General features: G+C 45.4%; 1 protein-coding gene across 1 annotated transcript in view; it reads right to left on the bottom strand.

The window, feature by feature from the left end:
• Positions 1–12,196, bottom strand: part of RBM47 (RNA binding motif protein 47) — a 74,962-nt gene extending 62,766 nt beyond the window's left edge. Inside the window, exon 1 of the mRNA XM_042871677.1 lies at positions 12,079–12,196. The gene's annotated coding sequence lies outside the window, so the exon portion shown is untranslated. The remainder of the gene's footprint in view (positions 1–12,078) is intronic.
• Between the last annotated feature and the right edge of the window lie 215 nt (positions 12,197–12,411).

Here is a 12,411-nt window from a genome sequence, read left to right as displayed (position 1 = left end):
TAATTTCATATAACTCCTTGTGTCAAAATCTGAAGAGGGCTTTTACTTGTAAACGCCAGACGTTGCTGAAATTCTTCATTAAAAACTAGCAGTATACTGGCAGGAAATCTCTAAGCACTAAGACACAAAGCAACCAAACCAGAGAGGGAGAAGAAATATTAAGTCAAAGTTCAGAAAAAGAAAAAATACAAAGGGAACAAACTTGCCCAAATACAACCCTAATAATGTGGGTTATCTCCAAGGGTGCTGATGCTAAATCAGCCTGGAAAGCTAGAAAACCACATGCTGATTTTCACAAATTCCAAATAGCCAGGCATCACTGGTTCAGACACACAATCCCTTCCACCATCATACAGCTGTGACTGTGAGCTGCTGTGAGACAGCCAATCTTGCAGGCTGGAGTTGCTCACACAAAATACAGGTTGTATTTTCTCACTGTGATGTACCATACAACTAATACATGCAAAATCTGGCCAGCAGAGTTTGCCCAGAACTTCTACCTCTATGTGAAATAATTCTCCCAGAGGTAGAGAGTTTGGGCAATACAACCGTGGATGCAAAAAGAAATTTTTGTACCCAGTAAGGTGGTCAGATATGACTTCTAATTCTGTTGGTGTGGGAAAGCAGGAGAGTAGATGAGGGAGGAGAAGGAGACTGGCACAGGAGATTGCACAGCAGATCTGACCAAGGATTTGAATATGAAAAGTAGCAGGCTTGCTTAGTTTACAAATGCTTCATTAAATGAGCAGAAGAATAGGCAAAAATATAATTATAACATCAGACCTGCACTTTTTGAAAAGCTGCCATTGCGTGTTACAAAACTACCACCATGTACTTTAGCTCTCAAAGCCAGTGACCTTGCAGAAAAACAGAGAAAGTGCCCATGGGTGTGTGCACAGGTGTGTGAAAGGGAGCATGCTGCTACCACACCTGGCTGGGAAAGGAGTTTAAACACCATGTTGCCTAGTAGAGGGAAGCAAATCCCTCCTTCTCTCTCTCTCTCTCTCTCTCTCTCTTTTTAATGTCCTTTTCTCTGCCTCTGAGTCAACCACCCACTAGTTGTCATAAGCATGTTCAGAACCTGGGTTTACTCGATGAATGTTACAGTGTGATTCTGCACTGCAACCCACTCAGGAACCGTAGGTTTCACCCTCATGCTCAAAACTTACTGGGCAGGATTCATTTCTGACTGCAGATTTCATGCTGGTTGAACAAAGGTTGCCATTTCCTGGTGAGTCCATGGCACCCAGTGCAACAGGTATTTTTCATTTGTCCATTTCTGCTTTAGAAAAATATATCAGAAGAAGGAACTTATGCTAGTTTGCATTGGGACATTTAACATTAATAGAGAAGCTTGGATCCTGCACTCTTCAGGTCACTGAGGCTTTTCTTATAGAATTGTGCTGGCCATGTTCTCTCTGGAAGGAAATATCTCATGCCTGGAGACCTCACAAAGGTATTACTCAGGCCACCACACCTGTCCCACAGTTTGTTTTCTGTAGCCTCTTCCCTCCCAGTCCCCTTAGTCCTCCTTTGTTTTTTTTGCCCTGCTAAGGTCACCAGACACATTTATCTTTTCCACAGGCTGTTTTTCAGCCACAGCAGTGTCAGTGGAAAATACTACAGTCATCTGCATTGCTGGGCTGAATTCAGTGGCTCTCTGGTCCTGGGATTCCCCCTTCCCAGCCCTAAAGCAACGATGCTGAAGAGGTCTCTTCTCGTGGTTTCTCTTCCAGACTACACAGTGGCCTGGGGCTGGTGTTCCCAAACCACTTGCCCGTAGACATGCACCCCTCACAGACTCTTCTTACCAGATGTCCCAAGCATCCAGTATTTGGAATCTAGGTGCTGCAAACCAGATCCCACTACCCCTGCCCCTTACAGCAGATGATCCATTCACAGCCATGCTCAAGTGGCTGCCATCCCCGCTATCACAGAGACACTGCAGGGGATGAACTGCGAGAAAGGAACTTGCAGTGGAGGCAGACGAACTGGCCCTAGATAAGTCTTTCTGTCCTCACTTTGCACCCAGTTCCTGTCTATCACTGGCCAAGTCACTTTAACCAAACTTTGTACAGATGGTCACTGATGGCTTGTTCCTTATTTTGGTGTGGGAACATTTTATGATCTGCAATTTTCTTGCAGATGATGAGAGGATGAGAGCTGTGAGCGGTCTCACTAGGAAATGCACTTCAAAAATGGGAATCATAAACAAAACTCAGTTTTCTGGGAAGTCATAAGGCGAGCAGTGTGACTGATGTAGATTGCTAGTTCTAGATTGCAAACACACAAAAAGAGGAAATTTGTTTTGCTGCAAAGCAAACATTTAATTTCTGGATCATCTACCCAATTCTTATGGTTAAATTTAATCAGATTTTTAAATGAAATGTCATTCTGAAACTTATTTGGGAAAAGTGGAAGTAGCAATTCAGCTTATTGGAATATGTTTTTTGTACTTCACCCAAAATAGCCTGTTAATCTTGACATTAATCTGTAACTAGTCCTAAAGTACACTTCCCAGTGTAGAAAACATTTAACTAATAAAAACTTCTCCTTGTGTCTGGCTCTGGCATCTTAAATTGTGCACTCAACACAAGGGTAAACTTCTTAATCTACATTCTGTGTCTCTATTGTTTTTTTAGTAAATTAGTATCAAGTGGTTATTGTGGATTAGCTCATTACTGTTTGTGAAGTAATTATATACTAACGAGATGAGTCCCATATAAAAAGCCAAGGAGAAATAATTCTCTTTTCAGACAAAAGCAATGAAAGAGTGAATAAGTTACACACTGAACAAAAAACTACTCATTGATTACCCTCCTCCTCATACAGGTTAAAAGGCAAGAGCCCTGCAAAACAAACAAACAAAACCCAGTACTGAATTTTTCCAAGGGAATGGATCATACTGTAACAATATACCACTAAAGGAAAATTAGTATTACACAGTGTATAAATCTGGCAAGATCTGAATTACACAGTGTTGTTTGTTTGTTTGTGATGCAGCTGTGCATTGCTTCCAAAGCTCATACGTTGGTTTTTTTGTTGTTTCAAACTGGTTAAAAAAAAAACACAACAAAACAGATCCACAATCAAACTCCACCATATGTCATTGCAGTGATGTGTGTGTCACATGGAGGGTCTGTGTTTGAGATGTTGCTGCACGAAGACTTCAGATAGGTCCAGCTTCAGGACTCTGGTCCCATAGCTGCTGCCTCCCTGCCCAGCCAGCAATTCTCAGTTCCCCCCATTTGAGTTTTCTCATCAAACAATATCTTCCCATCACTTCTCTTGCTGCCTGTCAGTTTTTCCAGGCAGTCTCCTTCTCCCACCACCACACCTCTTCTCCTCCTTCCCTTTCTTTTCTCCTCCATCCAGCCTGACCTTCCAAGCCCCAGCACCTTTTTCTTTGCTGCCCTTACTTTTAGATGCCCTAAATACTGCTGTCAAACAGCAGAGCACCTGGCAGCCTCCTACTGCTATGACAGTTAAAGTCTTGCTCAGACAGCAGGGTGAGAGTGTATTCTGGGAGATGGGTATGAACAGTCGAAATCTTCACAAAGTACATGGAAACTGTGATATTCAAAGGCTTACATTCTGCTTAAATGCCATTTTTCATAAAGGATCAAATCATCTTGCAGAGGAAGGGATGCAAAGCTGGGTTTCCTAAGCCCTGTGCTGGTGCCCTTCCTGCAGAACCTGTCATTTGTATGCATTTCATTTTCTTCTTGTCTGGCTCGTTCTACACCCTGTTGCACATGTACAAACAATAGTGTGCGTGAGTTCAGAGGAAAACTTTTCAACAGTGATTGACATTCACAAGATCTTTGAGAATACAACTGTTCTGGCACCAGTTGCTTTCCAGGTAAGGATTAACGATGAATTAACAAACTGATGCCTTTTGTTTAAAACAGGCCACGTTTCAAAATGGAGGCAGCATTCAGGTTTTTGCAGAAAGTCTGTGCTTTGATTTGGAAATAGGGAAGCGCAGCGAGGATTGCAACACAGAATAGATAAGATTAGATGAAGAGGAAATGCAATAGGAATGGTTTGGATCTATAGAAGCAGCAGTGAAACACTGTTCTCACACTGCTTATGTTGTAGTGTTTATTTTAGGAGACATGAAGTCTGTGCTCCCCTGGTTGGAGGTAACATCTCTCTGAATTTTGGCATTGCATCTGGAACCCAGATTTGATAATGTAGAAAGAAAGTGAAAATAACAGCCTGTTTCCTTGTTCCTTCACCTTCCATGTCACTCAGCATTCCCAAACTTGGTGGAAAGGAGGTCCACCCATTCTGCTTTCCCCTCAGCAGCTCTGTGTTCAGCCATGCAATACTGACCTAAGCGTGGGTATGCCCACATGAGCTCTGCATCACTGCAAACACCCATCCTGTGCCAGGACCAGGGAACCAAACTCACAGACCCAAGATAACCGATACATGCAGGCAGAGAGACCCAAGAACGCAGTAGCTCCAGAAACTAGCACTCATGCTGGAAGGCGAAGGCAGGCAGGGAAGGACGGGGAAGCAGTGAATCAGCAGTATGGGCTGCGTGCAGGCTGCCATATTGCGTGCTATGTGTGGAGTCCACCAGAGTTTCAGCCCTGTGGTTTTGGCTGAGTTTTGCTTTGAATCCAGAGCTCAGAAAGAAAGTTGCACAATGACTACTAGGCTTATCTGATCCTCTTTGCACTTGCCATAGCTCTGGAAAGGGTTTGTCTGACCCGTTTGTGGGTATTGTTGGGGCATGACTGCACATGGGGGCAGATAGCCTTGTGCCTGCCCCATGGCAGCATGATTACAGCTCCAAACTACAGCAGGATCCTTTCTGATTAGAGTGCAAGACCAAGAAACATACAGTTGCCTGCATATTAAAAATATGAAGGTGTGTCCAAAGATATGTAAACTTCCATCCCAACTTACAGCACACTGGTTTCCCTGTACAGTCTGTGCCTTGAGAACTCACAGTATTCATGGTGAGTTCTGACCTTTACCTGATTTTCTCCGTTACCAGCAAGAAGTTTAATTACAAGCCTAAACTTCTAGGATTTCACAGGTCTCTGGATACATGGCATTTTTTCATAAAACTAGGTTTGTTACTCTGCCTATCAGAATGTTGCAAATCAGCAGTTTTGCTTTCATTTTCTTTGGAAATCCAAATAACTTACTTATTAAAAACAAACAAACAAAAAAAAAGAAACACAACAAAACACTGTCGAGTCTATTGGAAAATTCAGAAGGGAAATGCTTCATGCTAGAGGCAGGTGCATTGCTACCATCCCTCACATATGAGCACTATGCTCCTCAACAGCCTGTCTCCTGTAGCACTCCTCAAGAACACATCTCTAGTGTTTCACAAGGGAAGAGAAAAATATTTAGATTTCTTATCTATTGTTGGGAAATGATGGCATAGTGATGGAAAAGTGATACCTCAAGACCAAATTAGACATTTGGCACCCAAACACTGACAGCTGAAGGGCAGTGCTCTGGGAATTGAGAATACAGCACTGATACTCATTTGCATTGACAGTTGTGCATGCACAGAGAAACCTACATCTGGTTAAAAGAAACAAGATATTCCCCAAACAGCTGCAAAGTTAAATTTACCAAAACCTTGTCCACTTCACATACAGAGGTTATGAGAGCACTTTGAGCTCGCTGCAGTCAGTAATCACTGATAGCAGCGTATAAGAAAGGCCACAAGGAGAGAAAAAACACCCTGGAACTGTTCCACAAGCAAAACCGATCCTTTCCCTGGGCTTTTATCATTGTGAGGAGAATGTCAACCACCAAGGCCAGCAGTGTCTCAGTTTAGCAATACCTAACTGCACTTAGGGCTTCTGGCAGTTTGTTCTGCTTCCACGAGAAGCTTTGTACCGTGCCCCATACATCATCCAGACAGGGAGCCAGTAAACTTTCTCAAGGCAGGTGGCAATGCTGATGGCCAGGAATTTCCACAGGAATTTCCACAAGAATTTTGTTACTTTGAATCATATAGTTAGCAGACAATAAAAACTAATGCTGGCTGTCAGTCTGTCTTACTGCTTTCTGAGAGTGTAACTTTGTAGAGAGATACTTGCAGAAAAAAAAAAATTATCAAGAGAAAAAACATCCTGAACTCAGAAGGACATCTCAAAGAAGGACTTGTGAACACCAGAGTGAGCCATGGGTCAGGGAACAGCCCAAGAGGCACCTTCACATACCAGACAGCCCAGCCACCCGTGTGGTGTCTGGAACCAGTCATTCTATGCACACCCAGCCTGACCTGGGATTCATGCAGGTAAGACAACACTCAGTACTTCAATGTGTGAAAGGAGCACCTGGAAGCCTTGTTATTTATGATTGCTCAATATAATTTTCTCCTATGGAAGTCACTTAGTTATCCCCTGCTTGCACTCTGCAGGTCTCACCATCCAACATGCTCTCTCAGTGCACCTGCTTGCCTGTGAGTAAACCCTGACCTCATAGAATCATTATGGTTGGAAAAGACCTCTAAGATCACCAAGTCCAACTGCCAACCCATTGCCACCATGTCCACTAACCATGTCCCTCAGTGCCATATCTGCATGTTTCTTGAATACCTCCTAGGGATGGTGACTCCACCACCTCCCTGGGCAGCCTGTGCCAATCCTGTCTCACCACTCTTTCTGAGAATTAATGTTTCCTAATGTCCAACCTGAACCTCCACTAGCACAACTTAAGGACATGTAAAGGGACCTGCCACAAAGCACTCTTTGCCTTGCAGCTCTCCTCCTTCAAAAGCCCTGCCTAATTGCTAGCTTTCGGGCTGAATTCGGAGCTCCAAGCCATGGAACTGTGGGAGTAGCTGTGAGGACATCTCTGCCTGGAGGGAGTTCTACACCAGTCTACCTCCTGGGCCACCGCAGGCCCTTGGGGTGAAGACAACCTTCTCAGCACCACATGGTTATGCCATAAAATCCCATAAGACACAATACAGGGCAGCAACAATGAGCGCAGATCACCTTTGTCCAACCTGAGGCACTTCCAGCTTTCCATCCATTCAAGTTGCCTTGCCTGTTCTTGCCCACTTCACAAGGCCAAGAAGTAAAGGACAGACTACTGTAATCCCAACAGACTGAATACAGTCACCAATGAAATCTCTCTCTTCTCACAGATTTACTATCTGCAATGATCTGTTGAGCTTCAGGTACCTTATTAGCATCATCTTTAATGTGAATCCTAATGGCAGAGTAGTGCTGCCTGTGAGGAGCAGCACTCACATAAAGACATGGATACCAGAGCGTGAACTCCAGAGAAACTGAAGTATCCACAGCCAACAGGAATTTTACTGCCAAAAGCACCCACATGGCTTGGACAAGGCCTAAGGTCACAGTAACAATGTGAATATTTTATTAAGGTGAATTGAATGTGCTCCTCTACTGTAAAACCACCTTGGGAACAGGTCTCTGCATGTGCACTCATGCCTGCCTCTACCTCCCCTCCCTGCTGCTGGTGCCATTTTTCCCCACTCGAGCACCTCCCCACTCTCCAGCCTTGAAAGCTCCCACAGTTGTGCCTTGCGTGCTACCTGCCCAGCCCTCATATCCACTATTTCTGTGCATATTACAGCACACACACTAGCTTTAAGGACCTGTTACCCACAGCCTTTTTGTGCTTCCTTCCCTCCAGGTCCCTTCCCTGCTTGTTGCTTAACAGCAAGACTTTCCAACCCTAACCAAGCATCTCCTCACAGATTTTCCCTGCCAGGCACCAGACTGTACCCAGTGGGTTGACCTTTTTCCCCAGCCTCTCACTCATTCTATGAAGATCTCTCATTTCTTCCTCCATGCCATGCAGGCATCTCCTGGTCATCCAGTTCCTCCACCTTCCTCCTTTGTTTTTGATTCTCTGTCTTCCTCTTTTCCTCACAATATGGCAAATTCACGTCAATGATTTATCTTAACCCTCACCTCCCTCTCCTACTGCCTCCCTCTGCTGCCTTGATTCCTTTCTTTTGCTCAGAAATAAGTTATTCATTTGACATGCCCTGTTCAGGCTCCAGGCTCTTCACTGCTGAGTTTTCCCTGCCTTAACCTTCAAGTGGTTCAAGCACCATTAGACTTCCCCATTAGTCCCATCATTCAGCCTTCCTGTGATGTCCATTCCACCAGCCCTGATGACTTCTTTTTGCTTTCAATTACAAATTCTCCTCAGACTTCAATTCCTTTTGCTTTGCTTTCCCACCACTATTAACCCAACTGATGCCCCCACTTTTGCTGTTATCTGCTCAAAGCCCAGCCACTGCTTCCTGCTCAACATGCATAAAGCACATGGTATCTCATGGGATATCCCAAATCTCTCTCATTTCCTTAGTGACAATTACTGTCCTTATGCCAGACAGGGCACAATTCTTGTTTAGAAGGCCTTGCTATCAAGGTGCAGCCAAAACCTCTTGAAGCTTTCTCTTTCCCTGGCCAAAATATTGCTTATTTTACCCATCCTCATAGTTAAAACTCCATTCTGGGCTCTTGACCTTTTGTGATCTCCATGATAGGAACATCCTTTTCTCTGGCTTTCATAACTGCAGTCACCTTCCAAATGCTATTACAAGGGTCATTTTCATAGCCTTATGCCTTGAGTAAACAGTTCACTTCTGTGCTTGTTTATCAGCTCTCCATTCTCTAAGAAATAAAATACATTGCCCCTGTGCTGCTGAAATAGCACAACAGCATCCAAAGGCAGCACTCACCCCCCTGCCAGCCAAGCCAGTTAACCATTCTCAGTGCTCCACCCCACCTGGCCCCTCTATTGTTTCTTACTAACAATAATTCTCACATTTAACGCAGTGGCATCTGAGTGCACACAGCACCAACACCTCAGTCAGGAACTCCAGGATTATGATCATGCAGTAACTAATAACTCCTTTGCTTCTACTAAGACCTCAACTTGCTGGTGCGGAATCTACACCCTCAAATGCTATGGGTTTCTTTGACCAAAAAAACCAAACCAAAACAAAACAAAAAAAAAGAAACAACCCAAAATAAAGTTTTTCAGTTTATTTCAAGGTAAAATTTGAGAATATTCAATCATTTCTCAGGGGCAAAACACCAATTATGAACCCTGAATGACATCACTTGGAGTGGCGCTTCTGCAGAGTGGATTTTGAGATGGTCCTTGTGTTGATAGATAGGACAGAAAGCATTTCATTTTGCAGTGGCCATTAAAGCCTTGCCTGCTTTAGAAACAGCTGAAAGTTACAGTTGTCTCATGATTCTTTTATACCACATGGCAGAGATTTCTCATGCATTTGTAGTTTTTTTCCGTGTCGTGCCAAATGAGCCATCCCTACTGATTCAGCCTCTGCTATCTGACCTAACTAGGTAAAATGCAACATCCAGCCCCTAAGTATGTTTCGTAAAACATATACTTTGACTCCAAAAATACATAACAAAAAATTCTCTCTTCTTTTCAAATGAAAGCTTGCTTGTGATCATGGTAAATGAAAGGCTGGAAAGGGCAAAAATGCCCTCAAATATCAGGTAGTCAGCTCTGCAGTTATTAAGAAGTTGCTTTGCTCTGTTGAGTTACTGTGTCGCCAAAACCCCAACAGCCACAGCTATACAAAGCCTACATTGTCTCTGCAAGGCTACTGAGATGATGTTCCTGATTCTTGGCAAGAGCTAGGTGTACCCAGAAGTATTTCATTGGGGAAAAAAAAAAAAAAAAAAAAAAAAAAAAAATCACAAAAGACAAGCGAAGAGAAATATTATTTTAGGCCTCTCACTGGAAAGATAAAGGTCAGAGTCCTTCCTTCTTCCAAAGTGAAGTGCAAAAAATGTCCTGTTTGCAGGATCGACTTTAGAACATTGAAAATGGCACCTAAAAATCCCCGTACAAAACAAATTTCTAAGTGACCCTTGAGAGGGTTTGTGGGTGCAGGCTATTGGTGATTTGGGGATCTAAACTCCTGACTAAGGAGACAGCTACCTACACTGATATATAGACGTAGAGGTTGCCCTTCCGTGATCAAACCATCAGATTTACTTCCATGCTAAAAAGCAAGTTTTTGATTTTTACTTTCATCAAAGTTATTGATATCTGTTAGTTTTGGCACAAAGGGGATCTGGTGACTTAGGTATCTATCACCATTTCTTCACAGAAAGCACAGTATTAAATTTCTCACTAAATCAGAGCACTGGTGATTTGGGAGATCACGCACAGGCAGTCAACACCAGCAGATTGAATGAAAAGCTAAAAGTAAGTTACTGCCTCACCCATAAGATTACAACATCTGCTTGAGTTTGTCACCCACAGTGCTGTGAGCACACGTGTGTTGGAGACCCAGTCTGGAGTAACCCTCAGGCCATTTTCCCTATTGCTCTTTAAGAAAAATAAGACTTCAGTACATTTTGAATACGGTGTTGCCCAATCCAACAACTACAGCTTCAGAATGCAGTTAAAACCGTAACAATCAGTTTGGTTGTCAGAGCCAATAATACTTCTATGATGGCAGAAATAAGAATTGCCATAAATGTTTTCTGTGATTAAACATTTTTAACAGCTACTAGCAAAGGCTGTTCTGCTTCATATCCAAGTGGTTTGGTTTTTTTTTTGTTTTGTTTTGTTTCTACAGTTTGCCCAGCTACACCCTGAAACTGTGCCCAACCCTGACAGCAGACCCCAGTGCAAGCTCTCATTGAAGCAGTGCTACCCGAAGGCTTTGCCATCTCTGCTGCTTAACATTAAATACTTTAATTCCAAGGCTCTCGACATTTTTAAATCCGCTTTATTGGAGGCAGCGCATTCCTTCACATTCTAAAACTTCAAACAAAGATTTCTCGTCCCAGGTTGCCGCGATTAGCGACTGTACTGACCCGGCAGTCAGCTCCAACTGCTTCCCTAACAACCCCCAGCGCGGGGCTGTGTTGTGCCGTGTCCCGGGACACCGCAGTGCCCGGCAGCCGCACAGGAAGCACCGCGGGGATGCAGGGCAGCGGCACCTGCCCTCGGCTCCAGCGGGTTAAAACAAACCGGAGGGCGGGATGGGAAATGTGCTGGGAAGAGAACGGGAGAGAGCGAGGCCAAGCGCGCAAGGAGAGTATTTGTCTCTCTCCGTTTATCTCCCAGACAGCTTGTTGGCCTGTCAGCCCTGCTGGCACGGGCCGGCCGCACACGCGGGCCGGCTTTATCGGAGCGCCGGGACGGGAGCGGCCGTCCGCTCCGCGCTGCTCCGCCCCGACCCCTGCGGGACCGCGGCACCCTCGGTGCCCCGGAGCTCGGCAGCTGCGGGCCGGGCCGCACCGTGCCGGGGGCTCGGAGGCACCGGCGGGCTGCTTGCGCTGCCTCGAGGGGCTCCTTGCAGCCCCATCTCGCAGTCCTGCCCTCTGGTGCTGAGAACGTTAGGAGGGATATCGCGGTCTGTTTACTGCCTCAGCGTAAAGGTTTATTTTAAATTCCTAAAAGGAAATGAGCTGTGCAGATTTCCCCCTGAAACAAAACAACGACAAACTCACAGCAACTCACAGCAACTACTTACAACACGAATAAGAAGCCCCCGGCATTTCCCATCTAGGCACATACACTCAGAGCAAAGGCGAGGCCTGACCCCCTCCCCGGTCGATCCATGCATTGAAGACAGACATCAGAAACTTTTCCCAGGTCAGATCCCGTTGCTGCGCTGCCGGCGCTGAGCAGCCGGAGCCCACCTGCCAGCCCTGAGTTTGCCGCACACGCTGCTGTGCTTTGTGTGGGAAACAAGGAACAGCCAAACAAACCAAACACTCCTTCCGAAAGGTCCTCCAGAGACATCGGGGCTGCGGATTTGCTTTGATACGGACGAACGTCTCTCTCAATTTCTGAGTTTCTCGCCCGCAGGTGAATCTCTCCCTGCTCTCGGTTACTGCCTGCTGCCACCCCTCGTCTGCCACCTGCTCGCAGTGAGGCATGAGAAGGGACCCCCGAAACTCCTTCGTAACCCTTTCTCTTTGCCTCCCGCCCACAAAATATATACATATATGTACACACCAAAATAAATAAAGACCCGTGTTCCCAAGTGTGCAGTCTGAGCAAACTTCTGTCCCGCTCCGCTGCCGTTCCGACAGAGCAAAACGCGGCACCTACCTGCAGCCCCGCCGCCGCCGGCACCATCCGGGGAAGGCGAAGCCGTGGGGCAGCGACTTAGCGCATTGTCCCTCCGGCCCCGCTGCTAAGTGAGAGTTGAGCAACTCCTCGCAACGCTGCCGCTCGCAGCAACAGCCGATCCGAGCCTCCACTCTTGGCTCGCTGTACTTTTTTTTTTTTTTTTTTTTTTTTTTTTTTTTCTGTAAGAAGTCTTTTTGAGAAGTAGGACGTGGGGAGAGCCCCGCGCTCAGCAGTTCAAGCAGTTCAGGCAAAGCCCCTGCGCTAAGCCGCACATTCCTGCGCGGAGCGGCGCGGAGCTGGGGCTGGACTGGG

The sequence above is a fragment of the Lagopus leucura genome, unplaced genomic scaffold, assembly GCF_019238085.1.
Source record: "Lagopus leucura isolate 7727_CA_CO unplaced genomic scaffold, USGS_WTPT01 Super-Scaffold_100004, whole genome shotgun sequence".
Classification (NCBI taxonomy): Eukaryota; Metazoa; Chordata; class Aves; order Galliformes; family Phasianidae; genus Lagopus; species Lagopus leucura.
This window is presented reverse-complemented; position numbering and strand designations above follow the sequence as displayed.